This window comes from Esox lucius, chromosome 16, assembly GCF_011004845.1.
Source record: "Esox lucius isolate fEsoLuc1 chromosome 16, fEsoLuc1.pri, whole genome shotgun sequence".
Lineage (NCBI taxonomy): Eukaryota > Metazoa > Chordata > Actinopteri > Esociformes > Esocidae > Esox > Esox lucius.
Genome location: NC_047584.1, coordinates 16,149,994 through 16,176,536, shown reverse-complemented (window position 1 = coordinate 16,176,536; position 26,543 = coordinate 16,149,994). Strand labels below are relative to the sequence as shown.

Sequence of the window (26,543 nt, the reverse complement as noted above, 5' to 3'; positions counted from 1 at the left end):
ATTGACAAACATTTGACATTTGCACTACTGCATGGACACATCATGATTAACTAACCCAACCCTCCGTTCAATCCCCTCCCTTTAATCTCAGGTTGCAAATGATTGCTTGAAACCTCCCCCTCCGCTCCTACAGATGCCCAGGGGGCTTGTACAAAGAGGAGCGGGTGGGGGTGGGTCTGCCCTGTGTTTGTTGTTCCAAATGTCACTGCGTGGACTGACGATGGAACAGCCTTTCTTTGAGGCAGATCTACTTGCGACCCGGCCACCTAAGAGTTCCATTTCTCCACAACAACCATTTGAATGGTGAAGTCAGTCAGCATTGGACTGTTTTTTCCCACTACTTCTTTCCCCGTTCCATAGGACATTCGCAGCCAACACCGAGGCAACCCCAAATAGCTTCCATGACTTTTCAAAGAAAAGGGAAAAAAAATGTTAGGAACTGCAGTTTAAAGCCACACCTCCTGTTGTTAAACCCTTGGGACTCCAGAAGAAAGTAATGTAGGGAGGGAGGTTAACTGTTCAACCAGGCAGCATTCTGGTTTTCACCAGAGCAGAACATAGAACAGTAGTGTGTTTATAGTAACAGCCTCACCCAGGTTACGATAACGACCCAACAGCCTTCAAGTCTGCTACCACTCATCTACACCCACCTCCTCCACTTCAAAGGTAATTCATCCACCCATGTACACCTCTCTCTCCCTCCAACCCACTTTGTCTTCCCACTCCTCAAAGTATAAGGAAATGCAGTCATTGGAACTGTGACCTCTACTTCCCGGATTATGTAGTAACCTCTTCACAAGATCGTAACCATCATTACTAAGTCAGTATTACATTTCTCAGTTTTAAATAGACACTTCCATTACCAGGATTAGAATCAATTCATCTGAAATCTGTCCAGTATAGCGACACCATAGTCAGCTCAACTCTCCTCAGAATTGGAACTCTGCTCGACCGGTCTCCACATAATAGTGCTTTTACACAACGATGCTTTTATTCAGATAAAAGACCTGCCAGTTTTGTGCTGAAAAAAAAGAAAAAGAAAAGGAGTAAACGGGTGAAAATTGCCAGTTGGCCCACGACACCTTCCAAGGTAACTTGGGACATTTTTCTGACAGATACACCCTACAGCTATTGAGGTCCAATGATGATCACATGCTCAAAAGTGTATTTTAGTGGAATTTGGTTTCTGACCGAAGCACAGCGTGCGCATGTGTTTCTCATTGCCAGTGTGAGTTTCTCATTGCCAGTGTGAGTAGAACATCATATTTACATTCTAACTTAATGTTATTTAAATGAAACCGACACGACAACTGTTGTAGTTTAAATTAGCTCTTGCTTACCACTGACTGTAGCCTGCAGGCAGACCAGAGCACCACACAGTGCTCACCACAGAAAACCAGCTGCCATATGGCGGAGGGGTTAAGAGTGGGGCCACAACAGAGCAGGGCACTAGAGGCCACCAGAGCAGACAGCAGCCTAACACCCATCAACCCTGACAAGGCCAGGCTGCAGCCCCAGCCTGTAGTTTCAGACTTCCACAGAGAGTCATGGGCCTAACTTTACAAAGGGAATCTAAGTAGCATGAATTTTCTTCACTTCCCTGTAATAGAATGCCTGGGGAACAAAAAAGTTGCAGAGCAATCCAGTGGGACAGCATGAAGCACGCACGGTACATTTCAAAGGGATCTAAAAGGGAAGTGAAGCAGTTTAGTGTCTCAGTGGTGATCTCATAGTGGGGTCTCATTCAGAGCTGCAGTACAGAGAACATAGGAGCTGAGTAGAGGGCTTGATTAAAAGCAGAGGCCCACTCAACGGATGTAATAACCCTGCAGTCTGTGACTACTGCCACCGCCTACACACTAACAAGCCCAGTCATTAATGATGCATGAGTCACTGGGATTGATCGCTGCCAAGTCACAGCCCACATCACCCTGTACACACTACAGGTCACACAGTCTGCACAGATATGAAACGCATACACCCAACCCCCACACTAGGCAGGCAGAAATAACATCTCTCACGTGGATGCACGCACATAGACGCACAGACTGATACGGATTCAGACACACAAACATAGCCTTCTTCTCCGGGTCCATATTTCCACTGTGCACACACAGATTTCTCTCCCGGGGCACACAAACCCTCAATCACATTGCGCGCGCACGTGTGCGCGATTTCTAGTAGAATCCTCACCGCGCGGCACGGAACAGGGAAAAGGTCACGCTTGGAATCTGACATTTCTATCCCGATTTACAGTACCAGGAGAATGTCACACATGGTTCAGCTGTGGTCCTTCATAAGGAGCACGCGAGCAGACCCCAGCGATGTCCATCCCCAGTTATTTGGCCAGAGATTCCGGAAAGCTGTGTTTAGAATCTTGACCTTGTCCAAGCACCGTTGCATACACGTTAGCCGTGTTCATGTTTCCGCTGAGGCGTGTGCAGGGCTTGTCGGTACACTGTCCTCTACTTGCCCCGGCCAACTGGAGTAAACAGAGGACAGCCTGTCAGCACACGTCTGCCTGTGACAGCGGATACGGCCGGGCCGTACTCCCAGCCCTCCCCTTCTGTTGGGTCAACCTGCTGTCAGAGAAAGGCCAGGGGTTTGGATATGTTGCCGCTCCTTTCTCCAGTCTTCCCAAGTTACGGCGGAGGGTACACCATGCGGTCCACTTCCTCTGGCAGTAGCCAGATACCACCGACCTACCACCGCCTTGGGTGGAGGGTGGGGGGGGGGGTTCACATTCGGAGAGACCCCTTGGGGTGTTTTTGCAGGAAACAGATGTGGAGAAGAGGATGTCTTTTCTCACCGTCGTGTTTACCACACTAACGTAAAAGTAGCTTACGGGCAATGTTTATATGGTATCTTTTATAGGGACAAATGTTTAGCACGTTCTTGTTGGCATGCACATTGCTGTAGACAGGAATGTTAATAAGTTGGAGGGGTTCATCACAGTCCAAGTTATCATAAAAAGCCAGTTTTACCACAGTGCCTATTCATAAATGTATAATAAATTAGCATTTGGCTGTTTACAAAAGTTTAGTCTTGACAAAAAAATGTGATAGCTAGTTATGCCTTTTTGAAGCAAACACAATGAACATACAGTATAAAGTCATTGTAACAGAGGTGAGCCAGAGCATGGACAGTTGGCAAATAGTGACTAGTCTCATTGTCGTGCTAACATCGTTTGGCTAGCTAATAGGTGTGGTAGTTCGGGGCTGTATGTGCATGAATTTCACAGTTGGGTGTTAGCTATTAACTTCACTTAAATAGCTGGCTGTGCATCATAAAGAACCCTGAGTTAAGACAATGCACGGTGTCCATACAACTAACTTTTTACATTTCACTATAGTCTGGAGCTGTTTTTTTCATTACTTATCAGTCAAACCCATCAACAAATGGAGACAGCTAATACTCATGTTAACGCCTATATAGTGGTCAAAGACATACAAGGCTTCAAATTGACTCAGCTCTGTCTGTGTGTCCAGACTGTAACCAAGGAACAGAGCAGAGAATGACTGGTCATTGAGATTCGGGACACGTAGGAGAGCCCAGAACCCAGGGTGAAGACTGCAGCAGAAGCCTCAGACTGACAATGGAGGAGACAGTCCTTACCAATACCTAACCCCTTTCCCCAATACCAGCTCAGTGAGCTGTATGTTATTCTGGGTACAGTACCACACAAACATTTGGAAACACCCAATGTGCACGTGTCCAAAGTAATCAAGACCTAAGTAAATGTGTACAGTGTTTTACCTAGTAACATAAAACGCAATTAAATCAGTGTCATGACATTTTAGCAATTCGGGGGAAAATAATAATTCTGGAGCATTATGCCAGTACAGCTGTCAATGTCATTACGTGGCAGGAATTGACCCTAGAGAGGACAGCCATGACAGGAACATCCGCTGGATGCTAGACGGCTAAAGAGGTTGAGGATGGCTTGTTTTCCACAGAGCCTTCGTCCACTGTTCCCTTTCTCTCCTAGCCTGAAGCCTTGTTGCCTCCACCGCTTCAATGCGGACAATACAACCGCAAGCGTATTGATTTTGCATAAAGTATAATTAAGCATCCTACTGTGATCATTGCTCTGCTGAATTGTAAAACGGGGCTGCATTCGGTTGCTCTGAGTGCCTCCTACTGTTCTTCTTAATGTAAAAACCAGCAGATTTTACAGCCTTGCTATTCCACTTCATAGAAGAACAGATTAACGGAACACAGGGGTAATTCCGGAAGCACAGAGTAGTAGATTGGGGCAAACCAGTGATTGGGGAAAGACATTTTAAAATAATTTGCTCTACTTAACCATGACAGTGTGTATATTCTACAGCTGGAGACCTCATTCATGGCTGGCTTAAAGGGTCATAGAAATAAACTGTGGGTCATAGGGTTTCCAAGGAGGTTTGGAATTACTGAAAGTATGGTCCTCTTTTCCCCTCTCCTTTCTCAATCCTTTTCAGCGCACTTCAAATTGTGGCACCATGCTGCTTCCTTTAAAGGGCTAGAAATATTTCCCAAGCCAAGGATTACTGTCACTCTGTGTAGGATGCTGTGCTCCACAAGCAACTACGAGTTGTCTATTTATCCACATCAGATACAGGACATCCAGAATGTGACATACAAACAACCCTAATGAAGAACAGAAAGAGATTCACAGTTAAATTAGCCCTGTTTTTCAACACCCAAACAGAAAAATAAGTATTCCCCCAATGCATCTCAGATAAAGTTTCGATTATCAGCAAATGTTCTTTGTTTCTCATACAGCACAATGTTAGCCATCCTGGATAGAACAATCTAATCATGGCTTAATTTAAAGGTTATATAGTGAGTGATGACCCATTGAAAAAGTGCTTTTATATCAGGTCCCACTGTTGTTGCACACTTTAAACTAATTCAAGGGGTATTTCAATGCTGTGTCAGCTGGAATGGTAGTATAGTGAAGTGTTGCAATTGGATAATAAAAATCCCTACCTGTGGTCCTGTTTGACTGATGACAAAACCAAGACAAACAGCATTGGACAAATCTGACCTGAACTGTTACAAAAAGAGCATTAGTGCTGATTGGGGATCAGGTCTCTTCAGTGTGTGTGTATAACCTCCAACCCAGGCTATTGCCCACAGTACTTATGGAACACCTACCAATCAAGGTTGAACTTCTTTGAGGGACAATATCATTCTGTCGGAGTGTCAACCATGGGCCATCTTTTTATTTTAACCAATTAAAAATACAGTGAACAGTACCATCGAATGAAGCTGCATTTCTGACATAAAAAATGGTTTGATTATATCCACCTTATTGTCGGGGTGGCTACTGTAGAAATGATTATGGGTGCAACTTCCGGTGAGATAGCGGAAAGAGCCGTTTCCTAGTAACGCTAATGTTAGCCCCAGCCAGAGTGATAAAGACAGAGTTTCTTTCTAAAGAAATGTCAACTATAATTTAACTAACACTGGTTTTTGTTTTAACATTTGTTGGCATTATAATTTTTATAAAATGTCATTGCGGAGCTCGCTGTTCGCGGCTGTACTAACACTGGACCACACACCCGCAACAAAAAGGGATTGTTCTTGTGACAAACGGTAAAGTTTCCATCGCCTGCCAACATATGAGGAATACAAAAGAAAGTGTCTGAAAAACCTAGCCACGAAGAAACCACCCAAAACCCTGTATGTGAGCCAATTTCATTTTGTGGAAAAAAAGCTGACGGAGGAAAACCCGCATCCTACTTTGTGGTTGGGCTATGAAAGACCTCAACAGAAGAGACGTAGGGTACTCAAAAGGATTGACAGCAGTGCCAGGAGAACATCAGGTAGGCTATGATTGGAGGTGTAGAGATGACACGGCATTGTAGTGTTTGGTAATGTTAATGACAACAAGTTAATTCAGTTAGTTCATGGTACGAAGTGCAGGGCTGCCTTAAACAAAAAAAAAATTATTATGATTATCTGTGTGTTGAAGAAAATCCAGATAGTAGCCTAACATTAGTTTAAAAAAAAAAATAATAAATATCCCCAGATCTATATCTATAGCCTCAGAAACTAAAGCTAAAATAGGCTACGTCATCAAAACGAAATAGTATTAGTAGCACAATCCAATAATGGTAGTGCTAATGTCGCATACCCAAATATTCTCAACCTACATTAGAAAATTGCCCATTATAAAATAGTTGTTAGTTGCAAACTAATATTACAAAATAAATTAAAAATGTTTTTACTATCAAAACAAATCAACACTTTACCTTCCAAAGTATTGCACCTGCATGGCTGCAAGATCGCCCTGTTCGTATTTCACCCGACGACTAAACTAAAACCCAGGACCGGTGATGAGGGACTTTAAGGCTCTAAATAGGCTCTATGTCTGCTTTAAGGTAGACAAGGTTGTGTCCCACCTCCTTTATTAAAACGCGACCGACTTTATTGCTGTGGAGGTACTGATAAGATTCCGAGTTTTCAGGTTATTCATAGCTTCACCGTCCGTAGCAAGAGTTGATAAAGTAGCGAAATAAGCTAGTGTACATTATCTGAGGACACTTTTTCAGGTCGTCCTCCCATCCCTCAATAGTAGAAGGCAGAGGTATAATCACATTGTCCCGTTTGAGGTGTAACAGGCTGTGTTCCCACATGTTTTATTTCCCAAACGCTGAAAGACAATTAGCGTACCGCAATGACTGTTTATGATCGTTACCATGGCAATCGCCGGCTCGGGAAGTCGTACCCATAATTCAAGTTATCATGGGAGCTAGGAATAAAGTGGATACACAATTCCATTACACCCCACCACTCCATACTACCAGCTAACAGGACTACAACCCTTATCATAATGAACATGCTTTAATGAAGCAAGAACTGCAAGTCACACAGCTGGGAAAACACGCTGGGTAATGCGTTGTTGAAGATGATTGGTCAGTTGACTGCGGGAAGGTTTTCCACAACTTTTTTAGCGGGCTAATAAAGGCCACGCTGGTCAAAGTCTTCCATCGGACATTCTGCAAATTTTTCGGGGAACAAGATTACCGGTGTGAGCATTCACTCCGACCAAAAAAGGGGGGAAACTGAGCGTTGATCAGCACTTCTATTCCGAGACGATTTATAAATACAGACTACTTAAAATACACCAAAGTACAGTACTCTTGAGAGCCAAAACAATTGACAGATTAATGGACTGAATCTCAATATCGTTAAGGCTTATAAAGGCTCAGGATGCGCATACAAACTGTACTCAGAAAAAGCATATTCTAATGTCTTCTGATATTATATAGTTTGGCTCTCCAATCTCATTTCACCTTCAAACCACAACCGTTTCTCATTACAGAACAATGTGGAGTGTTCTGAAGGCCTGGAGGTGAATGATAGCATATTGGAACCAGACCCTAAAGGAAATATCAGATGAGTCATAGCAGAAAACCAAGTGGCAGCAAAATCCGAGCTGGCATATGCTGAGCCAGCCCAGCGGTGTGCCAACACGCAAATCAGCAGCCGCCAATATTTTACTCTACAGCATGACTGATGCAAAGATTGTATAAAAATGGCAAAAAACTAACTGAGGTCACAGCCAAGGGATGTTGGGTGAAAGTATAATAACATCCATAAATTAATCTGCTCGATCGATATGTCAAATTATATAGGCCATAAGCAGGTGACCAGTGCCGCAAACAAAGAAGGCACCGGCAAAAATACTGACGGCTGGGCACCAACAAAACCAACACAAGGCATCAGCGTTTTCATGCTAGGTGATAGCCAATCAACCAGCCAACAGCAAATGTGAAGTGATACATTTGCTTACACAACACTGCAGTGATAGTCAGTGATACTGGAGGATCTCACCGGCATGGGGTGGAGAGTACAGCGCACCTCTTTAACCTACGACTGTCGGCCTTATCCCAGCTGACAACACCTCACTAATGACTCAGAAGTGTGGGAGGCAGCGTGTGTCTGGGGGGAATAAAGTCATGGGCACAGGCCAAACACAGACAGGTGGAGTCATGGGCTGGGGATGTTCCGTGTCTCCTTTTCAGAACAAAGTTTTAATTTATTTGAAGGGTTTGGAAGCAAGCCCAGCATTCAAATCATATAATTGTATAAGTATTTTCAGTAAACACAGATGTACATAAATATAATGAGAAGTCTATTTATGCCTGCGGCCTGTCACTCAGAAGAAAAACATCAAAGTTGAGGAATTAATAAAATAAAGTTCCACATTCTGCTATGTAAAGGCAAATAAATAGAAGGCTGGACTTTAACTTCCACAATCCAGATGTACTGTGCCATCCAGGAAGTGTTTCCTACCCCCATCCATCACCAGCGAGGGTGGTTTGTTCTCAGAATTTCACCTAACTTGTCCAAATTACTTTCTATAGGGAGACAAGACCATTCAGAAGCCATAATAATTTATTCATAAACAACATTATAACAACATCCTTCTAACCAGGACCTTCAGCATGCGCTGGGACGGTTTGCAGCCGAGTGTGAAGCGGTCGGGATGAAAATCAGTACCTCCAAATCCGAGGCCATGGTCCTCAGTCGGAAAAGGGTGGCTTGCCCACTTCAGGTTGGTGGAGAGTGCCTGCCTCAAGTGGAGGAGTTTAAGTATCTAGGGGTCTTGTTCACGATTGAGGGAAGGATGGAACGGGAGATTGACAGACGGATCGGTGCAGCTTCTGCAGTAATGCAGTCGATGTATCGGTCTGTCGTGGTGAAGAAAGAGCTGAGCCGCAAGGCGAAGCTCTCGATTTACCAGTCAATCTACGTTCCTACTCTCACCTATGGTCATGAGCTTTGGGTCATGACCGAAAGGACAAGATCCCGGATACAGGCGGCCGAAATGAGCTTTCTCCGCAGGGTGGCCGGGCGATCCTTTAGAGATAGGGTGAGAAGCTCGGTCACCCGGGAGGAGCTCAGAGTAGAGCCGCTGCTCCTCCACATCGAGAGGGGTCAGCTGAGGTGGCTTGGGCATCTTTTTCGGATGCCTCCGGAATGCCTTCCTGGGAAGGTGTTCCGGTCCTGTCCCACCGGGAGGAGACCCCGGGGAAGACCTAGGACATGCTGGAGGGACTATGTCTCCCGGCTGGCCTGGGAACGCCTCGGTGTCCCCCCGGAAGAGCTAGAGGAAGTGTCTGGGGAGAGGGAAGTCTGGGCATCCCTGCTTAGACTGCTGCCCCCGCGACCCGGCCCCGGATAAGCGGAAGAAGATGGTATGGTATGGTATGGTAACATTATAGGATGGTTTGGTGGATGGATTCTTCAAGGGACTCCATAGGTAAGTTGGAAATACAGAAACACATTTTTTTACCAGGCAAGTGTGTCTTTCAGATCCTGAAATGTTCTCCACCATTCCTGTCCATGTAATCATTTAGAGTATGGATTCAAAAGGTCTTCCAGATTATAAAGCACTGTAGTGAAATATTGATGTTTGTTGAATGTCATTTTAATTTAATACTGTATTGTTTTTCTGTATTGAGACAAATAGTGTGAGCAATAACAGGACCCCAATACAGTTACCATTGTTTCGAAATATGAATGAAAACCGCTTCCAGAGCAACATGGGTCATCATATTAATCCTCAATACTGAGACAGGGATCAGAAGATTCATGACAAAACTCATTTAAAAAGGGCTGAAATGCCAATACCAAGAAATAAATTGATTGTCTCTTTGTTATTTTAAAAGGTAAATATTCTAAAAACATTCTTATTTACAGCAAAAACCTGGGGGAGATTTGGGGTTAACAGTCTTGCTCAGGGTCAGAAAGACAAAGTTTTTCCACCTTGCCGGCTCACTGGGTAGAACCAGCTATCTGTTGGGATGACCAAATCCATGTCTAGTGGGAAATCAGTCGGGTTGTGAAGAGTCCCCTGGAAAGAGCTGGTGGGGCCACCCCGTGGAACTTTTCCTTTACCCATAATCCTCTAAGTAATACAACAGGAAAGCCACAGATGCTCCCCTCTTGGAGAAGACCAATCAATGTGCCTACTGCAGATTAGTGTAAACTACTTAACCTTCAGCAAAACAAATCCACCGGCACTCTATGGATCACGCTTCAAAGAGAACGGCACTTTGAGTTTTACTGGACCTAGAAATCCCAGAAACATTGCGGACAGTCAAACACGGAGAGTTGGCACGCTAGAATAAAAATCCACTAGCAGGCTGTGAAATGAAACACAAATGTTATTCTAAGTATATTTGAAAGTAATTGTCATGTAATTATTATAAAATAATTAAACTCTCCATTAGCTGAACAGCACCCTGAAGTAGCTGGACAAAGTGAGTTGCAACTACACATAATGCATTTTATCTAAGGGTTAGGGTGTATAAATCCATCTATCGATAAACAAATAAGGCAACTACTTCGCCCATTAAACAAACACCTAAATAAGGCTGTGCAAGTCAATGAAAAGAGTCTCCTTCAGGCAGTCAGTCAGCCCAAATAGAATTGATCTGGGAGAAAGCAGATGCTGAGCTGAGGTCACTGAACTTCCTAGGGATGGGATTAAGGTCAGCAGCCAATAAATCATTTCCTGTTTGTTTTTGTAAAGCCACAATGTGATGTCTTTAATACAACAACGGCACAGAGTACACTTACGGCAAACACACAGATGGAACCAGACAAAGGAAGTACCGTTCTAACACCTCATCTTTCCACTTTAGTTCTTAGAGTCAAAGACAAGTTGATTGTATTACGGTCAGGGGCCTCCATGCATGTTAGAACCATGTGATCATGATTAGCCTGAAACACATTGCAAATTCAATGATTTGTTATGGGATGTGGTTTAACAAGGGTGGAACAATAATTGAGACCAACAGTCGGTAAACCTTCCAGACAACGGACACCATGGCCTTGTGTATGTAAGCCTCACATGATGCAGCTTCCTGAAGTTGACTCTTTAACCCTCTGAACTCCTTAGCAATGGCTATACATTCAACACATTTTCTGAAGTTTTCCAACTGGACGTTGCACAATGCACACAACAGCGAGCTCAGCGAGTATAGAAAGTCCCCAGACAGAAAGTACAGACAGAAATGAAAACAAAATAATTTTCCACACAGTGAATCAGGCTTTATTTACACACAGTAACCTACTTTATCCAAGAAAAAAAGAAAACATTTAATTTAATAAAAAAGTAAAAATACCCTATTTCGATAAGTGAACAACCCCCTGAATTAATACTGTGTGCAACCAAGTTTTTTCTTGAATTACAGAAATTAGGCTCTTTGAATGCATCTCTCCTAACATTGAACACCTACCAGTGGTTCTCAACTTGTTTTGGTCCAGTGCCCCCCATCCATTATCCAGGTCCCTTAACGCCCCCCATCAAATAAGATGTAGGCTAATTGCCCTGAATATTATTATTAATATTATTATTACATTGCTGTTACTATTATTGTTGTTACTATTGTCATCATCAAAAATCATCAAAAAAGCATATCATTGAATGACACAACAGATTTATTAGTTGCCAAGGGAAACAAACAGCAGAAACATACTAGAAATTTTACATCCAAATCTTTATTGAACAACAGTCAATCAGAAATGACAAACAATAATCATTCTTATGAATTGTTCCAACGGAAAACAAGCTGGCACTTATCAAGGGATAAAAGCAAAAGGGTTATCTTTCAAAAGAAATAAGTTAAAAACCTTTGAAAGTTATTGAGAGCCCTGTGCCTGGTTGTATTGCAGTCATGTCAACAAAGCCACTTGTATTGATAGTTTTTTAATGAGTGTCTGGATGCTGGATGCTAAGTTACTTTCAGGGGAAGCCCGACAGCGGAATATCCCTCCTGTGAATGTGTAACCACTGCGATAACAAGGTGTTCACAGTGTATCCCTCTGAGAAATGAACGGATTTAAGAGAAAGAAATTCTTCCATGGGTAATACCAAGAAAGAGTACTCTGACGTCCTGCTCCTGTGAAGGCAGCACGGAGCTGCGCCACAAGAAGCTGACAGAAACACTGAAGAGAAGAGTTACGATACACCGTCTTGTCCAGTCATAGTGGCATGAACTGCCAGGTTTTAATGTTGCAGACCACAGTTTTTTGCAAGTAGTTGAGATTTTAAAATTGTATTGTTGGGAATCTTCGGTGTATACTCACCATAAAACAATTGCCACCCTAGGGCACCTCAACGACCCCCATTCCAAAATATTGCTTCCAGGCGCCCCTCGTCGGGTCCTGTACGCCCCTGGGGGACGCTACCGCCCCCGTTGAGAAACACTGGACCAGACTGTGCAATATTAGAGTCCACTTTATTATCATTGTACAAGTACAGTACAACGAAACGCAGTTAGCATCTAACCAGAAGTGCCAACAGAAGAGTGTAGAAAATGTACAAGTGAAACAATTAAGAATAATGTGTGTTTTCATTGGGACGTGTAAATGTGCAATGAAGGCAAATGCAAGTACGGCAATTCTAAATGTGAAATGAAGGCAAATTGAAGGTGCAAGGTAGCATGTGAAACCAAAATGCATGGATTGCAGCGATGAGGTTCCCGAGGTAGACAAGTGCATGTAACAACTGAAAACATCCTTATCAGACTTTGCAAAGCAACTTCAGAGTCCAGTAGCACAAGGAGAGTAGTGCAACAAGGTCCCAGAGAGGCAGTACTAAGCGGTGGGCAGGTGGGTGGGCATGGTTAGTGTTGGAACAGATTTCAGCAGGGTTACGGTAGCTGGAAATATACTGATCCTTTGTCTGTTGGTGAGGGAAAGAAGAGACCTGTACCGCCTGCCTGATGGTGGGAGGGCAAACCGTTACTGACTCCTTGCAGAACTGTTCAAGTTCAGTCAAATTGCACAATGACCCCTTATTGACTGCACTCAAGTCATTCCACAGATTCTCAATGGGATTTCCGTCTGGGTCCCAACTAAGCCACTCAAGGACATTCATCTTGTCCTTCAGCCACTGTACAGTTGCTTTGGCAGTGTGCTTTTGGTCATTGTCATATTGAAATGGGAACCATCTTCCAATTTTGAAAGTTTTCCTTAAGAGTCTATGAATATTTTGCACTGTCATTTTCCCATATATCCTAACAAACGTTCCAGTCCCTGCTGAAGAGAAACACCTCTACATCAAGATGCTGCCATCACCATGCTTTACTGTATGCACAGTGTTCTTTGGGTGTGAGGATGTATTGGGTTTTTGCCAGACATATTTTGCGTTCAGGCCAAAACGTTCTATTCCGGTCTCATCTGACCACAGGACCTTTTGCCACTTGGCCTTGACAAACCTCAAACAAGACTTGATGTTGCCTTTTATGAGGAGTGTTTTTTTCTTGCCACCCTCCCATAGGGGCCAGATTTGTGGAGCACTTGTAATATTGTGGTCACATGCACACATTGCCATAAAGGCCTGAAGCTCCTTCAAAGTTGCCATTGTCTTCTTGGTATCCTCTCTGATCAGTCTCCTCCTTGCCCTGTCATCCAGTTTGGAGGGACGGCCTGATCTATGCAAGGTCTGGGTGGTGCAATACGTCTTCCACTTGTTAATAATGGTCTCAACCATGCTCCAAGGCATATACAAAGCCTTGGATTCTTTTTTTTGACATACATGCCTTGAATTGTGCCTTTCAACTACCTAATCTTGTAGATATTTTGAAAGTACCCTTCCACCCAAAAAGTGGATTCTTTGCTCTTCTTTGCACAACTAAGCAGTGGTGTCCTCTATGGACAAATCATGCTATTCTGAAATTCAAATCACAACAATTGATCACAGATGGAAGCCAATTAGCCTGATTTGAACCTACTTGCACCAACTCCTATCGGCATAGTGCATAGAATGGTACAGGAAAATCCTCTAATCAGCACTCCCCAATGCGCCAAACGTGAATTCTCACATTTAAGGGAGAATCCTCTACAGAAAGACAGGCCTACATAAACGAGGGGACTGGCGTTCCTTCCATGGCTGCAGGCTGGCAGTCCAGCAGGAATGTAGGTCTTTGTGACAACAGAATACAAAATTTGCACCCGAGGAAAGAGCCAAGCCTGTAACCATGGCAACTTAAAAAGGGGGTTTAATTCTTAATCCCCTTAAGAAAACTGGAACCGTTTCTTTTTTTGGAGGAACGCTCATGGCTCCAGCTAAATAGTTTGTGATGTAGTCACGATAAAAGCAGCTCAGGGGATCATCATCTATACATAAAACAATGTCATTGAGAACACAATGCAGACAATTGTGTGTGCTAAAAGCTACATTCACATAGAGGGAATAAGACTGACAGTTTTGGAGTATGAGAATATAAAACTTGGACAGGGCTAGGACAGGCAATCAGTCCCAGGGTTACCACATTGGGTTCTGGAGAGCATTCAAGCCCCCCAACCTCATCCTGTGAAAGAGGCTTCGGAGGGCTGGGAATAACAAGGACACCCCATTCTGACAAGATTAACACCAGCTCCCAGAGAGGGGCTTAATCTGAAAGGGATCTAGGTTGTGACCATCAACACATATCCTTCTGGCCTTAAGCCCCCTTCAGTGAAACCAAATGAATGATGTAGAGCAGTTAACTGTCAGTCATTGATCAGAGGGGCAAGCGAGCTGGATGATGGGAAGGGCTGGCGAGGGATAAAACCACACTCCCTGAGCTTCCGAGAGATCAACAATATCAAGAGAGGAGCAGGACAATTTTAACACGGACCACAGCAGTATCATGGAGACATACCAATGGTCATTACTAAAGACTGTCGGCAGCCACAGATGCAATTTGAATCAAATGATTGTTCTTTAGGTTTAAGTCATTATTCAGGGCATGTCGAGGATAGGTGAAGGCCTGGGAGCTTGGTTGCTTGCTTGAATTTGCATTCTTTGTCCATTCAGGTTTTAGTCTGAATATCTATACAGACTTTAATGACAATGGCTCATGTAAAAAAGGCTATATAAACGCATTTCATTGATTTATTGGTGACTGGAGAAACATGTAGGTTTGGAAATGTCCTTCAGTTATCAGCAGCTCATTCTGAGTAACCAGATTAAATGTCAACTCCTACTCTGGGTAAATGACTGAGACCTTTACCACATGACTTTCTTCAGACGTTTTTTTAATGCAAGTCAAATTATGTCACTCACGCTTAATATCTGGATATCTCCCATTCAGGCAGCATCACATTTCTTAAGACTACAGAAAGAGTCCTAGCTACTAAAAATTAGTATATTGATTGACAACACCATCTTTAGACCAAAGACTACGGAATCCACCCTCAACAACCCTAAATAATCATAGGCAAAGTAGACCACAGTCAATTAATTCTTATCGTCCATCTAGTTTGGCATTTAATTTGCTGTGGAGGTCACATTTTGTTTTGTGATGACAACCATCTGAAGCCCAAATTATATTCAAATGCCACCACATTCAGTCGTGCGCACGTTGCGTGTGTGCGTGCGACGACAAACTGCGTAAGGACAGCAGGCTGATGGATCAGGGAACATTGCCTTCTCACTGTAATGGCTTTGTCAATAGACTGCCAGAGGTAGCCACATTATTGGCAGTGACAGTGACAGACAGACCAAAACAACAATTTGCCTGTTTTGTGAGAGACTAGAAACCTCAATGCCCACAACAACAAACCGGCCATGCTGGTTCTGTGAAAGGAGAAATCTACAGGGACAAACCATTTGATATCAATTAGGAGAATGTCCCACAGTCGGCGTCCATTGACGTTTCTTAATTCATTCAGCGCTGCGCTTCCGAGAATCACTAACCAAAAGAGACGAGGACAGAAAGCTTCCAGTTAGGGGAAGTTCACCCCAGCACAACAGAGCCCCAACATACCTACAGAAAGGGGCCACAAAACAATGAAACGACCAAAACGCGAGAAACCTGTGAAGCAATGTGAACTTGGCAGAAGCATTGGAGTCTCAGGCCAAATTAAATCTTGTGTTTTACCGTTCATGGTTTGATGTGATTAGTTCCTCTTAGAGGCTTATGTAACACTCTCTGGTTTAATTGGAAGGGCCCTGCTGTCATGTCAATATCTGCAGAGTGGGGCTGAGCTGTATAGATGGGGCCGTTCTGAAGACAAATCAGGCTCTCTCCATCTCCCCACCCCTTTCCATTTCTATATCTCCCCATCTCTCTGACCGCCTCCCTCTGGTCGATCCCAGAAGCCCCAAATTCAATTACAGCCTGAAAGCTGTGGGCCACAGAAGTAGAAAGGAAGAGAGGGGCCCAGGTGAAGCGGCAAGGAATTCTGCAATAAAAGGAAATGCCCAAAACATTCTGAGGGTGACATCATCCTGGGCCTGCAGCCCAATATTCATGTGCTCAGTAGGAGGGCAATGCTGGGGTGAAATGCAACAGTGGTGAAATCCATCTCATTTCCACTGAGACAGCACATTACGACGCAGCGTTCCATGAGGTATACCGAGGGGATCACACTCTTCCCATCATTAGCTCATGGCTCATATCCTTGCCAAGGAGCTATTCTTGACCATTACTGACCAGGACATCTTCATGATACACTTTGTTATGGCTGCATGTTCAACTTAACTTCCTTCCAATGGCAGTTTGTTAACAAAGACGGGTCAAGCCGCGAACTGGCAGCGGCAGGCTGAATTAAGGCTGTGAATGCACGCGCCTCGTCTTCTTCAACATAGTAATTAGCCTTTGGAATATCAATGAGAAATTCATAATTCATTGATGAGGAGCAATGCTGCTGTATATCCCCAGCATGGTACTGGATGTCCCATAGGGGCATGAAGCCTGTGGAAAGAGTAGAGAAAGAGTAGCGAGAGAGTCAAGTCTAAGGAAGAGAAAGCAGTAAACAAGCAACTGTTTCCAAAGTAAAGCTCCCACAACCAACGTAGAAGAGTCTGTTCTGCAGGCTGTAAGGGCTCCCACGTCCCTTCAACCAGCTAATGAAACATCTGAACGGCATCATCAAGGGGCAACATTCAAAGGAATAATGCATGCATGCAGCAGGTTAGAAAGAACCCCACACACGCGCACACACGCACGCACACACACACGCACACACGCGCACGCACACGCACACCTCAAAAAACTACAAAGAGATTCACTACCACGTTTGCATAAGTCCCCCACTTTTGTAAATCGACACAGACAATGCTGTCCAAGGCAACAGGCAGCCGGAGTCTCTACAAGGCAGGTAGTAGAGCCAGCAGGAGAAGAGAGCCACTGTAGTAAAAAGGACCAATTCAGTTACCATAGGAACACGTTCAGAAAAACACCACTCGTTCTAATGCACCTGAGCACCTTGAGAAACGGTTATATTCGTCTAGATTCAACACCAGCACACTGAAGGGATGAAACTTGATTTTTAAGTATGTAAACGCTACCGTGTTTCAGCAATGAAACAAGACAAATCGGTGTAATTGGGTAGTGTGTCGTTCTGTGAGTAACCACTGTACAGTTCACCATAGGCTTATTTACTGTCAGAGATATGTTTCCTTATAATAAGTCTTTATTTTGCCCCAGTGTATAGAACATAACACTATCAATTGTGTTTTACTACCTTTTTGAGACCCATTACATTGTTTTTTATAGCAACAACAGACCCACAGTGTGTGGATTGTGGAGATTGAGGAAAACGATGGCAAAGCTCTTTCAGCTCAGAAACACACACTGCATGCAGGCAGTGAATAAATCTAGTGTGCTAACCACTTCATCAATCTAGCCAGCATGACAATAGAGACATTATGGAAATATTTGCAATCCCAACCTCTGTCAATCCCTGGATCGCAGTTCTCCCTCGTGCAGAGATTACCCAAAAGGATTTCTTCCAGAGATGACTGACAGAGGAAATGGAACGAGTCGTCCTCAATGGACCCACAGGCTGCTGCCACACACAGAGCCCAGAACACAGCTACATCTCACAGTGTCAGAACCGTTCAGCTCCCCAGCGATCCCTCTCAATAACAGTATGGATGAAAACTAGGCTTTTTAAAAACATTTACAAATGCAAAGACACCATGCTACCAAGATTTGCAATGATTTGCACAGAAGCAGCACGACAACATAAGTTGCCTGTGTTTACAACCAACCCCCATATTCTACATTCCCAACCAGGAGGAACCATATAAGCTCTTGGCCGTTGCATTCCTGTTCTCATCCTGCAAGACCCAATTACATTACAACACAGAAGGCAAGGAGGGAGGGAGGGAGGGAGGGAGTGAGGGAGCAAAACAATCTCTTCCACAAGGCAGCAAAACAATCTCTTCCACAACAGCCGTTCGACTTTTCCATTGCATGACAGGCTACCAGGTTCAGAGTTCAACTGAAGAAGGAACCAGATGAGACCACTGGAGCAGGTTGACAATCAGTTAAAGACACTGACTGATTAAGAGATTTTTTACAGTGGACACGCTAAATATTAAAATAAGTGTTAATAAGCTTAATACTGCTCCCCTCACAACAGAGACGCTGGAAAAGCTCCTTATGTTTTATTCATGGGACAGTATTGTTATCATACAGCAGGCCTTTCTATGATGAGGTGCCCCAACATTGCCAGTTCAACCCCCTTGTTTTGATTTTCTTAACGCTCCCTTCCCCCATACCCTAGCCAAAGAGAGGACAATACCATCTTTTCACTGAAACTGGGTCAATCAACACTGAAACAAGACCTGGTTGGACGCCTATAAGGAAGTACTGTTAGCCATATTTTCCAGCTGAGGCGTCTGAATACAGCAGCTTCAAACGAACCCGCTGTGTCCCCTGAATATGACACCTCCCAACTGCTGTGCTTCCTATTAACATGCTAGCACATGCACTCACTCACAGGCACACGAACACACACACACACGAACACACACACACGAACACACACACACGAACACAATGAAGCCAAATTGAAACAGCCGTGTATATCAGCGGAAGACGCCAACCGACGGAGGCAGACATGCACACGCCCTTCCCTCTCCGTCCTCCTCCCCCTGCCCCTCAATCTGTAACCATGGCGACCCACGGATAGACAGGCAATCCGCAATGTCGCGTGGCCCCGCGCCAAAACTCACCGAGACGGAACGCGTGTGCACATCTACATCACGTAGGCCACGCCCGGTGACGACCCGACACACCCGCCCAGACGGAGGAGGGAGCCATGCCGGAAAAAGGACGAATGGCCCGGAGGGATCTAGCAGTCCGCCATTGTGATGATAATGTGGTTGAGGTAAGGATGAATGACCGGGGAAGGGCATCCTGACAGATTCACCCCTTCCAAGGTGCCATATTCTCCGGAGAGTCGTCCCAGCAGACAGAGGTCTCCACCAGGGCACTGGTGGAACATCTTCACACAGTCTAGACAGAGAAACCCAGGTTTGCCCTGCCTTTGAGAGCTCATCCAATGTTTTCCCTATGTACATGGAGTAGCTAGGCAAATGTAAAGATTTTGCTAGCCAGCCAGGCCTTCCCAACCGTGAGGGAGGAGTCTTTAGTTCCCTGGGTTCTGAGTCGATGGTTTTAGACCTGATTTAGGCCTCACTCGATTCAACCCACAATATAAAAGTGACATTACAAAATCAAGTTTTTGAAGATCACATCCCATACTCTTTTAATTAGCTGAGGCAATGAGTACAAACTGTTTCTCAGCACATATAACCACCAAACAAAAAATGGGTACAGGAAGATGGGACAGATAACAGACATAAACTAGCGGTGCTTGGAGCTGGCGGAGGCTAGAGCCAGGAGTAATGTGGTTCTGTAACTCTTTAACCACACCACCTAAAGGGTGTTCCCATGGACCACACAACATGCTGAAATGGCAGCAAGGTAAACCACAGACAGGCAAAATACAACTGCAGGGGGGCTGGGGGGGCAAGTGTGCCCTGTATAACTCTGGATGAGGGGGCCGGATGAGGTCCAATGAAGAAACTCCAGACACACCTTGCAAATGGCCTCAGGATCGGTGGAAACGATGTCAAAGCCAAATGATAAAGGGGACGTTCTTTGCAACGAGTAAAAGCTTGGGCTAGAACAAGCTGACTGAGACTTCTCAGCTTCTAGAACAGGGCTGGCCAACCCTGTTCCTGGAGAGCCACTGCCCTTTAGATTTTCTCTCCAACTCTAATTCAGCACACTTAATTAGTAGTTGGATGAAAAGCAGACTCGGGTTAGTCACAAATGAGGCTAATGAGAAAACCTACAGGACAGTGGCTCTCCAGGAACAGGGTTGGCCAGCCCTGTTCTAGAAGCTCAGAAGCCTCAGTCGGCTTGTTCTAGCCCAAGCTTTTACTCGTTGCCGGGACTCACTTTTCAACAAGCAAGAGCAAAATGTAGGTCAAGGAAATTTTAATTGTGACTGCTTTTAGCTACAACTCCCTGCGGGATACACCCAAAAGTGGAAAAGCAAGATTGACGCTGTAAAACAGGCCTCTGCTGAGCCCTGCTGAAGAGCTGAGGATCAATGTGGTTCAGGCTGAGCCGAGATTTTATCACCTGGAACCCTACTAGTCATGCGTGAGCTCTCATTACCTTTGAAAGAGAAGGTGAAATCATCTTTCAGGTGGTGAACACACAGAGCACCTACCCCACTATGCTGTGTACTAAAGTGACCAACTGAAATCCAAACACAACCATCACACACACACACACACACACACACAATGTTGAGTTTTAATGTTGCTCTGAAAAACACAATTGAAATAAATAAAATAAAAATACATAGATGTGTTAGGTTTGATTGGAATTAGCCCTGGGTCTTATTGTACCACTATCCCTGTTGCCAGCCAATCACAAAAGGCCCTCATCTAATTATCGAGCAAGGTTTCTGAAGAGTCTAACCATAACCACACAGTCAACATAAAAGACGTAATCAGAGGACCGTATTAGCTGCCTTCCTCTCGACTGAAGTCTTTCACAGTCCCTTCATTCAGTACGCTCTGTTCAGCAAAGCTAACCCTGAGGGAGAGGTTGCCATGGCCACAGTCAGATCTGAAACATTTCTGTGCTGCTGCTTGCTGGTCTATGCAACGCCATGGAGATGGTTTTGGAGGGTGACAGAATGATATTATCTCCTTCTCCAAGGCCACATTCACCAAAAAAAATCTACTATTTAAAAGATGCTAAAATGTTTTCAACTCAGCGTCATCTGTAGTGACACTGCAACCGCACATTAAATATGATCAGCAAACCTATGTAAGCTGATTGGAAAGTAAAAGGATAAGAACACACATTTTTCTAATTGACCAACAGGTGATAGCATTCATGGTTTAGTATAGTGTCCCTTAAAAGTAGTTTCCCTTCGGCTCTGCTCCCGGTCATCGAGCTCGGTCAACGACAGATCAGAAACGGTCAACACCAAATCATAGCGCACGTCGAAAAGACAAACCTTCAGTCTCTTCTCCCCTCTGGCACAACGAGTCTGGCTGTTAACCAGGCACTCTGTCCACCCCTACAGGTGAACAGAATCCATCAACTACAACAATGAAAGGCAGCTACAATGATTTCCACCCATGTTGCTTTAAACTCCACACAACACACGACACACTGGGGCTTTTAGGTGCAACCTAACTATGTGGCTAAATGACATTTGATTTATACAGTTTCCTTACCAAGCTGAAAAGGAAAAGTGGAAACAAAGTAATGGAGGACGTGGCCTGTTATTCCCACTCTGTTGGAGTGAGCCGGGTGTCTCAAGCAGGCTAGGAAAAGCCTTGTAAAAGTATCCCAGAAAAGGAGTACAGATCTAGTATTGGGTACTTTATTAACTAATATTTAGTATTAGTGACTATGATTCTGAATAAAGCATGAATCATAATGGCTGGTCAGTCAGAACAAAGGTGGCTGGCCTTCATACTGTAGCAGACCAGACCCCTTATAAGGCCACCCTTGTTACCATTCTTCAGACAACAAGATCAGCTAGAGCTTCTCAGTACCATAATTGGTTACAAAATCTAATCAAATGTTGACATGCTTCGTAAACAACAATGGTGTAGACTTAAGAGCTAAGGTTTTTTAGTCCACCAAAAAAGGCATTGGGAATCTCAATGAAGATATGTGTGGCATCCATACTGAAGACATTTGATATGTTAGGAAATTGTACAAAACAAAAGCTGCCATCTACACACTAATATCTGTTTTGCAAAATAGGTCAGACATTTCCAGTAACAGACTGAAGAAATAATATCCATCCATCTTTTGTAAACACTTCAAAACCACAAATCATCTCCGAAACATCTCATCTAACATTTTCTATTATCTGTGTACATCTGATTTATGCATTTGTGCTTCAGTTACAAATGACGGATAATGAAATGTCACAGGGAGAAAAAAGTAACCTAAGAGTGTTAATAATCAGGCACTTATAACAAGCACTTCCAAACACAGGAGCTGCATCCGAAAGAAATACCATTAAAGTCTGACTTCAAAACATTTTATGACCGCCTGACACAATGTAGCCTCATTGAAATACAACAGTTTTAAACTGTCAAACTCCATGGAGTTTAAACTGTCAAAATATAAATGCATTAATATACCTTTTTTACAAATAAACACTTACTATGCAAATAAATTACTTAGGCACCTGAAAGTTTAAGACTTTTGCACAGTACTGTTTCACAAAGAAATATAAATGTATCAATTTCTTTATCCATTATTATGAAAACTGGGTAATAGAACACTTGCTTTGGCATACCTAGTATGGCCCAATTTCGTTACATGTATAGACTGAAGTAAAGCATGTCCAATGTTTATTTCCATAAATATGGGTGTGGTTCATTTCCAGGTAAACACCTGACGAAGATCCTTGCGTGTTGGAAACGTCATCTATATGTTGTCAATAAAGATATGTGGTTGTACATCAGTGTGCAGGCTCCATTCTACGTTAGTTTTTCGGCTCTGCACCCCTACAAGGCCGTGTGTTTGATTTCACTTGAATCTACAGACACAGCATGAAGAAACTAGCCACCCATCTTAATCCTAGCGCAGTGATCTAAGTCATTGTTATGGGGCAGAAGCTAAAGCTAGACAGGATTAGAGCCAGGCAGCACAGTGACTGTTCTCCTTCACCGTGATTAGAGCTACATTCATTAAACAACGTACTGCTGATGTATAATGCATTACGGATTTAGCCCAATTCAGCTTCTACTGTTTTAACAGCCACACAATTTGCACTTTGTGTGTTTCAGAACCACAAGGGGTCCACCACTCAGAAGAAAAGTATGAGTCTAGCCTTGTCTGAATGAGACCCACACAACGTGATCAGTTTATTAAGTGCAAGCTCGTTTCCAAAAAAGTTGGGATGCTGTGTAAAATGTAAAGAAAAACAGAATGCAATGATGTGCAAATCATTTAAACCCTATATTCAAGAGACTATAGTACCAAGACAACATATTGAATGTTGAAACTGAATTGTTATTGTTTCTTGAAAAATAATATGCCCAGTTTGAATTTGATGCCAGCAACACGTTTCAAAAAAGCTGGGACAGGGGACAAGATTGGAAAGGTTGTGTGATGCAAAAAGGAAAACCTGATGGAACATCTCACAACTAATTAGGTTAAATGGCAACAGGTCAGTAACATGCCGGTGTATAAAAAAAGTATCCCAGAGATAGGGAAGGGTTCACCACTCCGTGAAATACTCCACAGGCATATAGTGCAACAATGTAAGAATAACGTTTCTCAACGTAAAATTGGAAAGAGTTTGGGCATCTCATCATCAACGGTACATAATATATTTGAAAGATTCACAGAATCTGGAGAAATCTCTATACACAAGGGACAAGGCAGAAAACCAATATTGGATGGCTGTGATCTTCTGGCCCTCAGGTTGCACCGCATTAAAAACAGACACTTTCTATAGTGGAAATCACTGCATGGGCTCAGGAAGAATTCCCGAAAACCATTGTCTGAGGACACAGTACGTGGCTGCATCCACAAATGCAACTTAAAACTCTGCCAAGCAAAGAAGAAACCATATCTAAACAATATCCAGAACCGCCAACACCTTCTCTGGGCCTGACCTCATTTAAAATGGTCTGAGGGGAAGTGGAAAACTGTCCTGTAATCTGATTAATCAAAATTATTTTTGGGAATCCATCCATTTGTTATCAGTGCACAGTTCAAAAGCCAGCATCCGTGATGGTATGGGGCTGCATTAGTGCCCATGGCATGGGTGACTAGCACATCATTTAAAGGCACAAATAATGCTGAACAACAGGGATTTGTGCAACATATGCTGACATCCAGACCTATTTTTCAGGGAAGGCCTTGTTTCCCAGCAAGACAATGCCAAACCACATTCTGCACGCATTACAACAGCATAGCTCCGTTAAAGAGGTGCTAAACGGGCCTGCAGTCCAGGACCCGGTTTCCCAAAGCACTAATATGATCGTAACATGCACGTAAATTAGGATTACCACAGTTTCAAACCTCAAACCTGGACTCTTGCATAACCACAAGTTAATGCATGCGCACATACAGGTGCTGGTCATAAAATTTGAATATCATCAAAAAGTTGATTTATTTCAGTAATTCCATTCAAAGTTAAACTTTATATATATTATATTCATTCATTACACACAGACAGATATTTCAAATGTTTATTCATTCTAATTGTGATGATTATAATAACAAATAATGAAAATCCCATATTCAGTATCTCGGACCAATACAAAAAAAATATTTTTGAAATGTTGGCCAACTGAAAAGTATGAACATGAAAATTATGAGCATGTACAGCCCTCAAAACGTAATTGGGGATCCTTTTGCCTGAATTACTGCAGCAATGCGGCGTGGCATGGAGTCGATCAGTCTGTGGCACTGCTCAGGCGTTATGATAGCCCAGGTTGCTCTGATAGTGGCCTTCAGCTCTTCTGCATTGTTGGGTCTAGTGTATCACATCTTCCTCTTCACAATACCGCATAGATTTTCTATAGGGTTAAGGTCAGGCGAGTTTGCTGGCCAATTAAGAACAGGGATACTGTGGTCCTTAAACGAGGTACTGGTAGCTTTGGCACTGTGTGCAGGTGCCAAGTCCTGTTGGAAAATGAAATCTGCTTCTCCATAAAGTTGGTCAGCAGCAGGAAGCATGAAGTGCTCTAAAACTTCCTGGTAGACGGCTGCGTTGACCTTGGACCTCAGAAAACACAGTGGACCAACACCAGCAGATGACATGGCAACCCAAACCATCACTGACTGTGGAAACTTTACACTGGACTTCAAGCAACGTGGATTCTGTGCCTCTCCTCTCTTCCTCTAGACTCTGGGATCTTGATTTTCAAAGGAAATGCAAACTTTACTTTCATCAGAAAACATAACTTAGCAGCAGTCCAGTCCTTTTTGTCTTCAGCCCAGGTGAGACGCTTCTGACGCTGTGTCTTGTTCAAGAGTGGCTTGACACAAGGAATGCGACAGCTGAAACCCATGTCTTGCATACGTCTGTGTGTGGTGGTTCTTGAAGCACTGACTCCAGCTGCAGTCCACTCTTTATGAATCTCCCCCACATTTTTGAATGGGTTTTGTTTCACAATCCTCTCCAGGGTGCGGTTATCCCTATTGCTTGTACACTTTTGTCTACCACATCCTTTCCTTCCCTTTGACTCTCGATGAATGTGCTTGGACACAGCTCTGTGAACAGCCAGCCTCTTTAGCTATGACCTTTTGTGTCTTGCCCTACTTGTGCAAGGTGTCAATGGTCGTCTTTTGGACAGCTGTCAAATCAGCAGTGTTGCCTACAAAACTAGACTGAGAGACCATTTAAAAGGCCTTTGCAGGTGTTTTGGGTTAATTAGCTGATTAGAGTGTGGCACCAGGTGTCTTCAATTTTGAACCTTTTCACAATATAGATTGTAGAGATACTGAATTTGAGGTTTTCATTAGTTGTCAAAATTAAAAGAAATAAACACTTGAAATATATCAGTCTGTGTGGAATGAATGTATACAAGTTTCACTTTTTGAATGGAATTACTGAAATAAATCAACTTTTTGATGATATTCTAATTTTATGACCAGCACCTGTATATGTGCGTGCTTGCGGTTGGTGGAGCGGGAGCGCTTTGAAGAGAATTGTTGCTTTGCTACGCAGTTCTACGCGGTTGTTTGTTAGGCTCCGACTCGTATGTGGAAACATTACAATATTACTACTATTATTGTGGTGAAAACCGGGAAAGTTTGGTAGTGAAACCCAGCTTGAAACCGGGACGTCTGCTCACCCTAACGTAAATGCCACGTTATTTTATCCGTGCGTTTCTCGAAAGCATCGTTTCGTGGCACGTAACATCGCTCGTTAATTAACTAGTGCTCCAGGCCACTTGTTAACGGGCACCTTAATGTTTTGGAGAAATACCGCCTCCTTCAACATGCTAGGAGTGATCGCAAACAGTCACTAGAACAGGCAATAGGCAATAGAACGAATACAAATTCTCACTAATGTTTTGAATTAGACCAAATCATTCAGAAAATCTTATCAATTACATAAGTGCGTGAGTGGATATGAATGTAATTGCAATTGTCAACGGAGGATAAAGAAAAACACAAGTAAAACAATAAATTATTAAGAAGTGTTGAAAATGAACCTTTACGAGTCTGAAACCCCGCATCGTAGGGTAGTGGTAAACTACTGTATTTGATGGATCGGTGCTGGTGCATTATAACATTATATAT

At 43.5% G+C, this 26,543-nt stretch overlaps 1 protein-coding gene across 3 annotated transcripts in view; it reads right to left on the bottom strand.

The window, feature by feature from the left end:
- Positions 1 to 26,543, bottom strand: part of LOC105024754 (FERM, ARHGEF and pleckstrin domain-containing protein 1) — a 59,680-nt gene that overhangs the window by 22,856 nt on the left and 10,281 nt on the right. The gene's annotated exons all lie outside the window — the stretch shown is intronic.